Source organism: Neoarius graeffei, chromosome 24 (genome assembly GCF_027579695.1).
Source record: "Neoarius graeffei isolate fNeoGra1 chromosome 24, fNeoGra1.pri, whole genome shotgun sequence".
Classification (NCBI taxonomy): Eukaryota; Metazoa; Chordata; class Actinopteri; order Siluriformes; family Ariidae; genus Neoarius; species Neoarius graeffei.
Genome location: NC_083592.1, coordinates 21,653,672 through 21,666,721, shown reverse-complemented (window position 1 = coordinate 21,666,721; position 13,050 = coordinate 21,653,672). Strand labels below are relative to the sequence as shown.

General features: G+C 40.7%; 1 protein-coding gene across 6 annotated transcripts in view; it reads left to right on the top strand.

Moving 5' to 3' along the window:
* The window catches only part of cntrl (centriolin), a 743,138-nt gene that overhangs the window by 43,681 nt on the left and 686,407 nt on the right, over positions 1–13,050 (top strand). The gene's annotated exons all lie outside the window — the stretch shown is intronic.

The window sequence follows — 13,050 nt, the reverse complement described above, 5'->3', positions numbered from 1 at the left end:
AACCAGTGTTGCCAGATTGGGCGGTTTTAAGTGCATTTTGGCGGATTTGAACATGTTTTGGGCTGGAAAACGTCAGCAGTATCTGGCAACACTGCGATAACTTTGTTTATACTCTTGAATAGCTCTTCTTCATGATGACAACCGGAAGTGTACCAACACGATGGGGCGTGTAGCGCCACCTGTGGCTCGGGTGCACAGTGCACCTCACACAATAGCTCGATTTCCTTGTGTGCATGTAGGATTGGATTTCTCTGGCACCCCTGCTGGGACCCTTAGCTCGATTACCGACAGTAGCTCGATTTGGATGTGCATGTAAACGCACTGAGTGTGCACAGGCCCCAGAATGATGTTTCCCTATTGTATACAACCCACTATTTAGACTTGTGTGTCCTATCCTCAGCCTCGTCAACCAAACCTCCTCCTGTCATTTCAGTTCACCACCCCTTCTAAACACCACCTCCTTTTGTAAATTATATAGATGCCTTCCTTTCTCCTCTGTATTCCATCTCTCCTGCCACATTTTGTTGATGTTGTCTTTAATTATTACTTTAATTTCTGCCTTGCTTAATGGGACTTCTAACTCAACCTCATTTGCCTTGATGGCCTCTTTGGCCGTTTTATCCACTTTCTCATTACCCTCAACCCCCTTATGAGCTGGAACCCATGTGAACTGAATAAAAGTTTTATGTTGATTTATCTTAAATACAAGATGGTTAATTTCATCTAACGCTACGTTCACACTGCAAGGCTTAATGCTCAATTCCGATTTTTTTGTGAAATCCGATTTTTTTGTGAGGTCGTTCACATTAACAAATATATGCGACTTGTATGTGATCCTCAGTATGAACAAAAAGCGACCTAAAAGTGTTCCGCATGCGCATTGCAGGATACGACGACGTCACGCAGTGAGCATGGCCAGTGTTTACGGAAGTAAAACCGCCCGGTTGCGGTATGACCCATCCAATCTAGCTTGAATAGCTGTATCCCCCCAAATGGAAATCAGCTCCCTAACCTCTGCGTCCTTCCATTGAGAAGATTCAGAACCTTCACAGCCCGAAGCGTCCCTCGCATTGATGTCATGCGCAGGGGCGCAGATACATTTTTTGAACTGGGGGGGACAAAAAACTGGGGGGGGGGGGGGGGGGACAAAGCTGCCAGCAAACCAACCCCAACCCCGATATGCCTGTCAAATTTGTTGTGGGTTACCATAGCAACCAAGCTCGAGCTTGCAACCTGTGCAGTCTGCGCAGCTCAACCAACCGAATATCAGTCTTTGTTTTGTTTTATGTGAATTGTTGCAACTATGTATACACTGCTGTGCACCTCAATAAACCGAATGGTAATTAGTCTTTTGATTTTTCCGTGAGGTTTGCCTTATGCAAAGAAAGACAGTATAGACGTTTTTTCCTCCCTATAAGTGGGGGGGGGGACCGAGCGAGGTGAATTTAAATCTGGGTGGGACGAGTCCCACCCTCTATCTGCGCCCGTGATTATGCGCCATGTTGTTGTAACTGTTTTTGAGAGACCCGCTGACTACTTCAGCGCAGAATAGTGACGTTTGTGGCTTGTTGATGACGTGTAAGTCGGATGAATGCGACCTGGCGGTTCAGACTGAAGTCGCATATGAAAAGAGCGGATAGGAATCGGAATTAGGACCACATATCCAAACGGCCTGGGTTGGATTTGAAAAAAATCGGATCTGTGTCGTTCATATTGTCAATAAAAGATCGGATACAGGTCACCTATGGGCGAAAAGATCGGATTTGAGTCACTTCAGCCTGCAGTGTGAACGTAGCCTAAGAGATCTTGTCAGCATGTAGATTTTCCACTCTGGATACTATTTAAGGAAGACATGGAATCTGAGCAAATAACTGCTTTACTAGGCTTCACCTCCTTCACCCACTGCAGGGCCAGTATAATAGCCATCATTTCTGCTGAAAAAATTGACAAGTGATCTGACGTCCTTTTCCCAATACTTAAATTGTAGCTGGGGATGAATACTGCTGCTCCTGTCTTACCAGTTTCGTCTTTAGAAGCATCTGTATATATCTGTGTCGTGTCATCATACATTACTTCTAAATACTGCTGTACATTCTGGTTTGCAATCTCCTTAGTTTTCAAATTTACAATAGGGAAATAAAATAACCAAGGGGAATGATTGACCTTGTAATTGTTTTGCAAAGAGGAATGTCACTGATCCCCAATTGATCTGCCTGCTGATTACCATCCCACCCAAAACTGCGTACGGGTCGACCATACTCCCAGCATTCCCTTAGTACCTGTTTGGTTGGGTGATTGTCTTCATGACCCTGTAGGTTTAGCCAATATGATACTGATAATTTCAGTCACCTGAGGTCCAGTGGCATCTCCCCTACTTCCACCTGAAGTGCTGGGACTGGAGAGGTCCTGAAGGCACCACAGCATATACGGAGGGCTTTGGCTTGTATCTTGTTTAGCTCTAACAAGGAAGTCTTGGCTGCTGAACTATATGCTATACATCCATAATCCAACACTGGTCGGATTAGGGCACTATAAATTCTTTTCAAGGATGTGCTTGATGCCCCCCAGTCATTCCCTGCTAAGCATTTCAGAATATTAATTCCCTTTTTGTCTATAACCTTTTGAATATGATTTTTAAAAGAAAGTTTGTTATCGAACCATACACCAAGGTATCTTATAGGGTGTTCACACGGCACATATTTGCATCGATGCTGCACCGATGTATTTTGTTGCGATATATCTTACACCGGTGTAAATTTTGCGCAGCGTTCACACGTCACAACCCTGCTTACTAGAGAGAAGCGTGTTAGCACCGGTGCAGCCCCACTTGCGGTCACACGGCAGTTTCTGCGACCGTGTTATAGTAGCAAAAACTATTACTATCATTTCCTTTGATAGTAATAAAGTTTTGATATTTCCTTTTATTACTATCATTTCCTATCATTATTACTATCATTTCCGATAGTAATAATGCGGAAATGAAATATGCGCATGCGTGAAACTGTACTTCTTTTTCCCGGTTGTCATGGCATCACCAAGCGCCGGGAAAACAACGTGGATGAAGACACCAGTGTTGCCAGATATTGCTGACGTTTTCCATCCCAAAATATGTTCAAATCCGTCAAAATGCACTTAAAACTGCCAAATCTGGCAACACTGGAAGACACGCAGTTCTGTTGTTGTTGATATTCGCCATTTTGGAAGCGCAAAATACCAGGATGCAAGTTATGCAATGCCCGTATGTAATCAACTCTCCTCACGCGTAGCGAGTCTACCCCTGTAGCGTTCAGACGTCCCATTTTATATCGGTGCTGCCCCGCAAACTAGCATTTACTCCGGAGTAAATTTCTTAAACCACCTCCCGAGCAGGGTTAGATTTGCACCGGTTTAAGCAGCTTTCAGGGGCTACACCGGTATAACTTTGTACCGTGTGAACGCTCTACCGGGGCAGCCCCGGTGCTACACCGGAGTAAAAGTTGCCGTGTGAACACCCCTTTAAATTATCCGTTTGCTTGAGTGGCTGCCCATACAACCTGAGGTCCACTGTAGGGTTAACCCTTTTTTTTTTTTGAGAAACATATAACTTGTGTCTTTTCAACAGATAAATGAAACCCCCACTCATGTGACCATCTTTCAACCTCGTTTATAGCTATTTGCATTCTGTTCCTTAGACTATCAGAATTTCGGCCTCTCACCCACAGTGCCCCATCATCTGCATAAAGTGCTCTACTGATTCTGGAATCAATATTGTTAAAAACATCATTAATCATTATATTAAATAGAATTGGGCTGCAGACGCTACCCTGTGGGGTACCATTTTCTATAGCGTAGATTTTTGAATGGCTCACTCCGACTCTTACCTCTATGGTTCTATTCCTTAAAAAATCTCTTATCCAATTGAACATTTTGCCTTCTATTTCCATTTTATTCAATTTAAGTAAAAGACCCTCTTTCCAGAGCACATCATATGCTTTTTCAATATCAAAGAATGTTGCCAAGACTGACTCCTTATTTGCTTGAGCTTTCCTAATTTCATTTTCTAGGCAGATTATTGGATCCATAGTAGTACGGCCATTTCTAAACCCACTTTGATGTGGAGAGAAAAGACTTCTTTTTTCAATCTCGTATACTAACCTCTTAGTTATCATCCTTTCCATTAACTTACAAAGATTAGATGTTAGTGCTATAGGCCTATAGCTTTTGACCTCTGCTTTATCCTTACCTGGTTTAGCTATAGGTACCACTACTGAATGTTTCCAGCTAGAGGGCAGCTTACCTTGCTCCCAAATTTTATTATATAACTTTAAAATCACACTTTTAGCTACATCAGATAATTGTTCAATCATTTTGTAACAAATTCTATCTTTACCTGGAGACATATTTTTAACACCCACTAATGCTCTTTTCAGTTCAAATAATGTAAAATTATCAAGTGCGCCCTCACTTATATCTTTCTTTCCTAATACGTTTCCATTATCTTCAATCATTTTTGTTCTCCATAATAACTCTTCATTTGTTAAGTTTTTAGAGCTATGCACTTTAACAAAGGCCCTAGCAAGCATCTCTGCTTTTTCATCATTATTTACTGCTTCACCATCACTATCTTTAATTACTGGTAAAGAGAAATCCCTTCTTATTCCTCCCATCTTTCTGATCATTCCCCATATCTCGGAGACCTTGACTTCTGATCCAATATTACAGAAACTCCTCCAGTAATTCCTCTTAGTTTCCCTTATTACTCTTTTAACTTGAGACTGTGCCTTTTTATATGGTATTAAATTATTGAAGGAATGATTAGATTTCACCATTCTAAATGCTTTATTTCTGGCTTTGACCACTTTTTTACATTCATCTGACCACCATGGCACCATTTTCTTTTCCCTTATCCCAGAAGACTCACCCAGAACCTCCTCTGCTGACTCATATAATATATTTGTGATTATGGAATTTACTAATTCAACATCACTTAAGTTTGACATATTCTCCATAAGTTTGCCACTTGCCTTCATGCTATATAGCCCCCAATTAGCCTCTCTCATTTTCCATCTTGGGTACCAGTTTTCTTCCAAATTAACATTCCGCTCTTGTATCTTGGTCCAAATTGGGTAATGATCACTTCCTAATGGGTTATTATTAAGAACTTCCCACTGACTGACTCCTGCTAATCGTTCTGAAAGTAAGGTAAGGTCAAGTGCTGATTCTGTTCCATGTACTAGATCAAACCTAGTGCCTGTTCCATCATTTAAACAGACTAGATTGTGGTCATCCATAAACTCCTCAACAGTACTCCCATTATCATCTGTTCTTATGCTTCCCCATAATGTGTTATAAGCATTGAAGTCTCCACATAAAATATTTCTACAATTTCCCTCCACACAAAAACTATCTAAAAAATCTCTTCTAATCTTTTGACAAGGGTTATAGAAGTTAATTATTTTAAACTTAGTTCTACCCACCCATACTTCCACTGATATTACTTCAATTTCTTCATTTATATTTTGTGCTTTGTAATTAAGTCCCTGTTGAATAAATGTGGCTACTCCCCCACCTGTTCCTAGGCTTCTATCTTTGCGTACTGCTACATATCCATAGATTATAAAGTCAAGTGATGGCTTTAACCATGTTTCTTGAATACAAATGATATTAGGTTTAACCTGCTGTTCTTCAATAAAATGTTTAAATTCTTGCCCATTCGCAATTAAACTCCTGGCATTCCACTGTAATATGGACAGTACCATTATAAAACACCACCACATGACTGCTGACTTTCAGACACTCTGGTCACTAATACTGCATTTACAGACTCAACAGATAATTCCCCTATATCCAGGTACTTTTCTGCTGCTCTTGTGATAATCTTTATTCTCTCTGTTCTGCTATCTGTCTGAGCTGAGCAATTGATAACTTCCACTATGAAGGCAACAAACTTTTTCTTCTCCACAATCAAAGTGTCTTCAGAAACTTTAGGATTCAAAGATTGTGCAACTCTTTGAGTAGGAGGTTGAGACACAGGTTGAGACACAGACACTGCTTTAGCATCAGATCGTACTTTGCTATCTATCTTTTTGATTGCATCAGCATAGGTAAGTTTCTCCTTCACCCTTATGTTTTGAATCTGTACTGCTCTTTTATGGGCCTCACATCCTTTATAAGCAGCGCTGTGCTCCCCTCCACAGTTACAACACTTTATTTTAGTTCCTACAGCACACTTGCCATATTCATGTTCCCCTCCACACACTTGGCACACCTGGCTTTAGCCCTACAAGCTGCAGCAATATGTCCAAACCTTTGGCATTTAAAACACCTTGTTGGTGGAGGAATGTATGCTCGTACTGCATAACTGACATACCCAATCTTAACTCTTTCCGGTAATCGCTCTTCGTCCAGAGCTATCATAACTGACAAACTAGGACTTGTAACTCCATCTCTTGTAATAGGCAAACGTTTCACCTTGGTTACTTTAACCCCTTTCATGTTAACTCGGATCTGTTCCTCTGTCAACTCAGTAGATACTCCAGATATCACACCCATACACTTCCCCTTTTCCTCCCACACTTGCGGCTTTATCGCTTTCCCCAATAGTGTTTTACACTTCATTAACCCCTGCTGCTGGTCTCTATCTCTACAAACAATCATCAAATTGCCATCTCTTAAAGTTTTGACTGTTTGTACTTCACCTACTAACTTGTATACTGCCTCACTAACTTTTAAAGGATTTAAAGTACATGGGGATTGGAATCTAAGGATAACTTTAATTTCATTTCTTTTATCTTCCTCTCTCCTCTCTTCATCGGGTTCTAGTTCTTTCCTTTTCTTACTTCCTCGATTGACCCTCTGCCATTCTCCTGAGTATATATTTCTCTCATTGTAGTCGCTTGACGCTAGATCACCACCTTCATCTGCCTCCTCAATCCCCTCCATCTCACTCACTCCCTGCAAATCCCGGATCACACCTCCAGCCCCCCAAAACTCCACTCAGCCGAAATCTCGAAGATTTAAATTGGAAGAAGTTCCGTTCAATCACTGTTGAAGCAAGAACCTCTCCCCGTTCTTTCTCCTCCACGCGCAACCTCATCCCCGCGAATTCAGGGCGATGTTGCAATTATATCCAATCACCACAACCTTCCCGCAAATTTGACCAATCATTGGCATCGTCTTGAGGTGACGTCGACAAACTACCTTCCGCCTTACTTCCGTGTATACGTTCAAGAGAAACAGCATGCGCGCAGTGTTGCCAGATTGGGCGGTTTTAAGTGCATTTTGGCGGGTTTTGAACATATTTTGGACTGGAAAATGTCAGCAGTATCTGGCAACAGTGCATGTGCGAGACAATGTTTATATAGGCTTAAATTCTGTTACTGAAAGTGTGTTATGTTTACAGTGAAGGTCTGTGTGCACTTTACATTATTTTTTTACTTCATACAAGAAATTAATGGATGCCAACATTTTTGCAAAAATGGTATTTTATTTTCCATTTTATAGGCAGCTTCAGCATCATACTGTGAGATTCTGTTCAAATTGTTTTTTTTCTTCTATGAAGCCTGAGCCATTTATTTTATTAGTTTATAATTATTGTTTAATTTAGTCTTCAGGAGAGACTGCCTGCACACAGTACTAGTATTAATAGTTTTTTTTCTTACATGAAAGCTGAGGCATTTATATTATATTTTAAGGTAACTTCATGTTGTGCTGTGAGGTTCTGTGCACTTTAACTTTTGAACCAACAGGTGCATTTGGATAAGAAAAGTCTATTTTTCTGCATTTTTGTAGTCCTGGTAATCTTTTATCTTGGTAAAGTTGTTTATAGGGCCATTTCAGTGTCTTTGTTTTTTTAATCAATAGTTTTTCGGCAATAACAATATTTAACATATCACTCAATTTTAATCACAAAAAGAGAAAATAGCAACAATTTCTCGCAAATTTCACTTCCTCCCACAATGTAATCGCAACAAAAACCTAAAAAACACTGCAACTTTCATCGCAATTTTTTGGAAAACCCCCGCAACATCAGACATTTTAGCCCGCAACAATCACAAAAAAGGCCTGCGAAATCCTGGGGGGGGGGCTGAAAAAAGAAGGAAGTATGACCATGATTATTTAAAGTTTGGATTTTCATGGACTGGATCTGAAGATGCTCCAAGAGGTGCTAGCTAACGATGCTATGAGATGTTTAAAATGTGTAAAACAAGATGTTTTAAAAAGAAAAGCACAGATGTTTAAAATGTGTAAAAGAAAAAAATAAAAGTGTACAACAACCATTTTTTTAAAATACGAATGGAACATTAAGTATAGCAACAACAAAAATTGTAAGAGGGGGGCGCTGTTGTTTATTTGCTCTCTGACGGGGGGCTGACTCTCCCACACTTTGAAAACCCCTGTGCTAGTGCATATGCAAGCTAGCTGTCCCCTTTTATCTAACAGCCTCTTAGCAGCTTTTGATATGTACTTCTCCAGAAATTACCACTACACCTACTCAGTAAGCAATACCTAGATATAACACCAATTCCAAAAAAGTTTGGATGCTGTGTAAACTATCAATAAAAAAAGAATGCAATAATTTGCAAATCATGGAAATTATATTTCATTGAAAATGGTACAAAGACAGCATATCAAATGTTGAAACAGAATTTTTTTTAAAAAAAATATATGCTCATTTTGAATTTGATGTCAGCGACACATTTCAAAAAAGTTGGGACGGGTATGTTTACTACTGTGTTGCATCACCTCTACTTTTACCAACACTCTGTAAATGTTTGGGAACTAAGGAGATCGACTGCTGTCGTTTTGAAAGAAAAATGTTGTGCCATTCTTGCCTGATATACAACCCCGATTCCAAAAAAGTCGGGACAAAGTACAAATTGTAAATAAAAACAGAATGCAATAATTTACAAATCTCAAAAACCGATATTATATTCACAATAGAACATAGACAACATATCAAATGTCAAAAGTGAGACATTTTGAAATTTCATGCCAAATATTGGCTCATTTGAAATTTCATGACAGCAACACATCTCAAAAAAAGTTGGGACAGGGGCAATAAGAGGCTGGAAAAGTTAAAGGTACAAAAAAGGAACAGCTGGAGGACCAAATTGCAACTCATTAGGTCAATTGGCAATAGGTCATTAACATGACTGGGTATAAAAAGAGTAGGGGAGAGCGGGGTAAGATGAGCCACCCCCTGTTTCTAAGAAACAGTAAACAAATGTGACCATGTGACCACATTCAAAGGGGGGCGGGACCATTTACTTACACTTGTGGAGAGGAGCACCACATGTCAAACTAGGTGAGGGAGATATTTATAAAAATGTGTTTTTGTGCTTTCTAAGTCAATTCCATGTTTGTCCACAGTGAAGATGATTTAGAGAAGACAAAAGTAGAATAATATTTAGACACATTAGGGTTAAGTTAGTGGCTTTCTAAGCTATGATATGAATGCTAATAAAAATAATTTTGATTAGCCTAATCCCCTTTATTAGCATTTTTCTACAAAATGGTAGCCACGGGGTAAGACGAGCCATTAGATGTGGGGCAAGTTGAGCCACTGGCTCAACTTACCCCATTGGTGGCTGAGCTTACCCAATATAGATGACACTTAAGTTTTCACATTTACTGGTCATATATGACAACATTATATATATATGACATCAGATGAGGAAGACCAGTTGTTAGATGTGGGGGATTATGTTGTGGCAAAATTCACGGGGAAGAAGAAAGTGCATTTCTTCATTGGCCAGATAATCAAATTGGATGTCTTCGAAATAGAGGCAAGATTTGTCAAAAGAAGCCAGTCATGCCATGGCTCTGCAAGAAAGCCGACCTTTGTCTTCAAAGAGAAAGATAAGGCTGTCCTGTCAAGACAGGATATTGTGAAAAAATTGCCCCACCCCTTTACTGTTGGGGGGACAGCACGGAGGGAGAGGCAAATGGTGTTCCCTTGCAATTTGAACGCTTGGAACATTGAATAATGATGAAATGATTGATGGAATGATTGCTGCATGTTTTAGCAATGTTTTAACCTACTGAAAGAAATAAGATTTTTTGGCACTGTTCTACTGTTTTAGTAATTTCTATAATATAGTATATCTCTCATTCCCTCTCTAACCATCCCTCTTTCTATCTATCTATGCATATCTCTCTCTCTCTATCCATCTATCTATCCCTCCCTATCCCATCTCGTTCTATCACCTCTCTCTTCATCTCCCCTTCTCTATGCAACGGCCCTATCCCCCACTTGATTGACTTGACTTGATTCACTGATTGCATTTCTAATAATAAAAGTTGTTTACTTTGTTAACCTAACATGTTTTGTGTTGGCTCAATTTACCCCACACAGTGGCTCATCTTACCCCGTGCATGGGGTAAGTTGAGCCACTTGACATTTTTTTTTCCAAGAGGTAATATCACTCTAACCATAAGAGCTTATCAATTATTTTTTGCTCAGATAGTAACAGTACACTTTGAAATTTGGTATGGTGTGTAGACTGGAAGCAAAAATGGCTTTAACATGTAGTTATGATGAAAAATGTAAAAAGTGGCTCATCTTACCCCGCTCTCCCCTATCTTGGAGTGGCAGCGGCTCTCAGAAGTAAAGATGGGAAGAGGATCACCAATCCCCCTAATTCTGCGCCGACAAATAGTGGAGCAATATCAGAAAGGAGTTCGACAGTGTAAAATTGCAAAGAGTTTGAACATATCATCATCATCATCATCATCATCATCTACAGTGCATATCATCATCAAAAGATTCAGAGAATCTGGAAGAATCTCTGTGCGTAAGGGTCAAGGCTGGAAAACCATACTGGGTGCCCGTGATCTTCGGGCCCTTAGACGGCACTGCATCACATACAGGCATGCTTCTGTATTGGAAATCACAAAATGGGCTCAAGAATATTTCCAGAGAACATTATCTGTGAACACAATTCACTGTGCCATCCGTCGTTGCCAGCTAAAACTCTATAGTTCAAAGAAGAAGCCGTATCTAAACATGATCCAGAAGCGCAGACGTCTTCTCTGGGCCAAGGTTCATTTAAAATGGACTGTGGCAAAGTGGAAAACGGTTCTGTGGTCAGACGAATCAAAATTTGAACTTCTTTATGGAAATCAGGGATGCCGTGTCATTCGGACTAAAGAGGAGAAGGATGACCCAAGTTGTTATCAGCGCTCAGTTCAGAAGCCTGCATCTCTGATGGTATGGGGTTGCATTAGTGCGTGTGGCATGGGCAGCTTACACATCTGGAAAGACACCATCAATGCTGAAAGGTATATCCAGGTTCTAGAGCAACATATGCTCCCATCCAGACGACACCTCTTTCAGGGAAGACCTTGCATTTTCCAACATGACAATACCAAACCACATACTGCATCAATTACAGCATCATGGCTGCGTAGAAGAAGGGTCCGGGTACTGAACTGGCCAGCCTGCAGTCCAGATCTTTCACCTATAGAAAACATTTGGTGCATCATAAAACAGAAGATACGACAAAAAAGACCCAAGACAGTTGAGCAACTAGAATCCTACATTAGACAAGAATGGGTTAACATTCCTGTCCCTAAACTTGAGCAACTTGTCTCCTTAGTCCCCAGACGTTTACAGACTGTTGTAAAGAGAAAACGGGATGTCTCACAGTGGTAAACATGGCCTTGTCCCAACTTTTTTGAGATGTGTTGTCGTCATGAAATTTAAAATCACCTAATTTTTCTCTTTAAATGATACATTTTCTCAGTTTAAACATTTGATATGTCATCTATGTTCTATTCTGAATAAAATATGGAATTTTGAAACTTCCACATCATTGCATTCCGTTTTTATTTACAATTTGTACTTTGTGGGCGGCACGGTGGTGTAGTGGTTAGCACTGTCGCCTCACAGCAAGAAGGTCCTGGGCTCGAGCCCCAGGGCCGGCGAGGGCCTTTCTGTGTGGAGTTTGCATGTTCTCCCCGTGTCCGCGTGGGTTTCCTCCGGGTGCTCCGGTTTCCTCCACAGTCCAAAGACATGCAGGTTAGGTTAACTGGTGACTCTAAATTGACCGTAGGTGTGAATGTGAGTGTGAATGGTTGTCTGTATCTGTGTCAGCCCTGTGATGACCTGGCGACTTGTCCAGGGTGTACCCCGCCTTTCACCCGTAGTCAGCTGGGATAGGCTCCAGCTTGCCTGCGACCCTGTAGAAGGATAAAGCGGCTAGAGATAATGAGATGAGAATGAGATTTGTACTTTGTCCCAACTTTTTTGGAATTGGGGTTGTACAATTTCAGTTGCTCAACAGTTTGGGGTTCAGTTGCTCAACAGTTCTCCTTTGTCATATTTTGCACTTCATAATGTGCCAAATGTTTTAAATGGGAGACAGGTCTGGACCGCATGCAGGCCAGTTTAGCACCTGGACTCTCTTACTACAGAGCCATGCAGTTTTAATATGTGCAGAAAGTGGTTTGGCATTGTCTTGCTGAAAGAAGGAAGGCCTTCCCTGAAAAAGTCTTTGCCTGGATGGCAGCATATTGATATATATATGCACCTGTATATATCATTCAGCATTAACGATACCTTCCCAGATGATGTCATGTGCCCATACACCCTCATACCATCACAGATGCTGACTTTTGAACTGTGCACTGATAACAAGCCGGATGGTCCCCCTCCTCTTTAGCCTGGAAGACGTGGTGTCCATGATTTCTAAAGAGAATTTCTAATTTTGATTCTTCAGACCTCTGGAAAATTTTCCACTTCGCCTCAGTCCAATCGTAAAAGAGCTCAGGCCCAGAGAAGGTGGCAGTGTTTCTGGATATTCTTTATCCAGTTTTAACAAGGTTTTAACTTGCATTTGTCGATGTAGTAATGAACGGTTTTCACACACAATGGTTTTCTGAAGTGTTCCTGAGCCCATACAGTGAGTTCCACTACAGACACGTGTCTGCTTTTAATGCAGTGTTGTCTGAGGGCCTGAAGCCCAAAGGCATTCAGTGTCAGTTTTTCAGTTGTCAGTTTTCTCTTGCATACAGAGATTTCTCCAGATTCTCTGAATCTTTTAATTATATTATGCACCATAGATGATG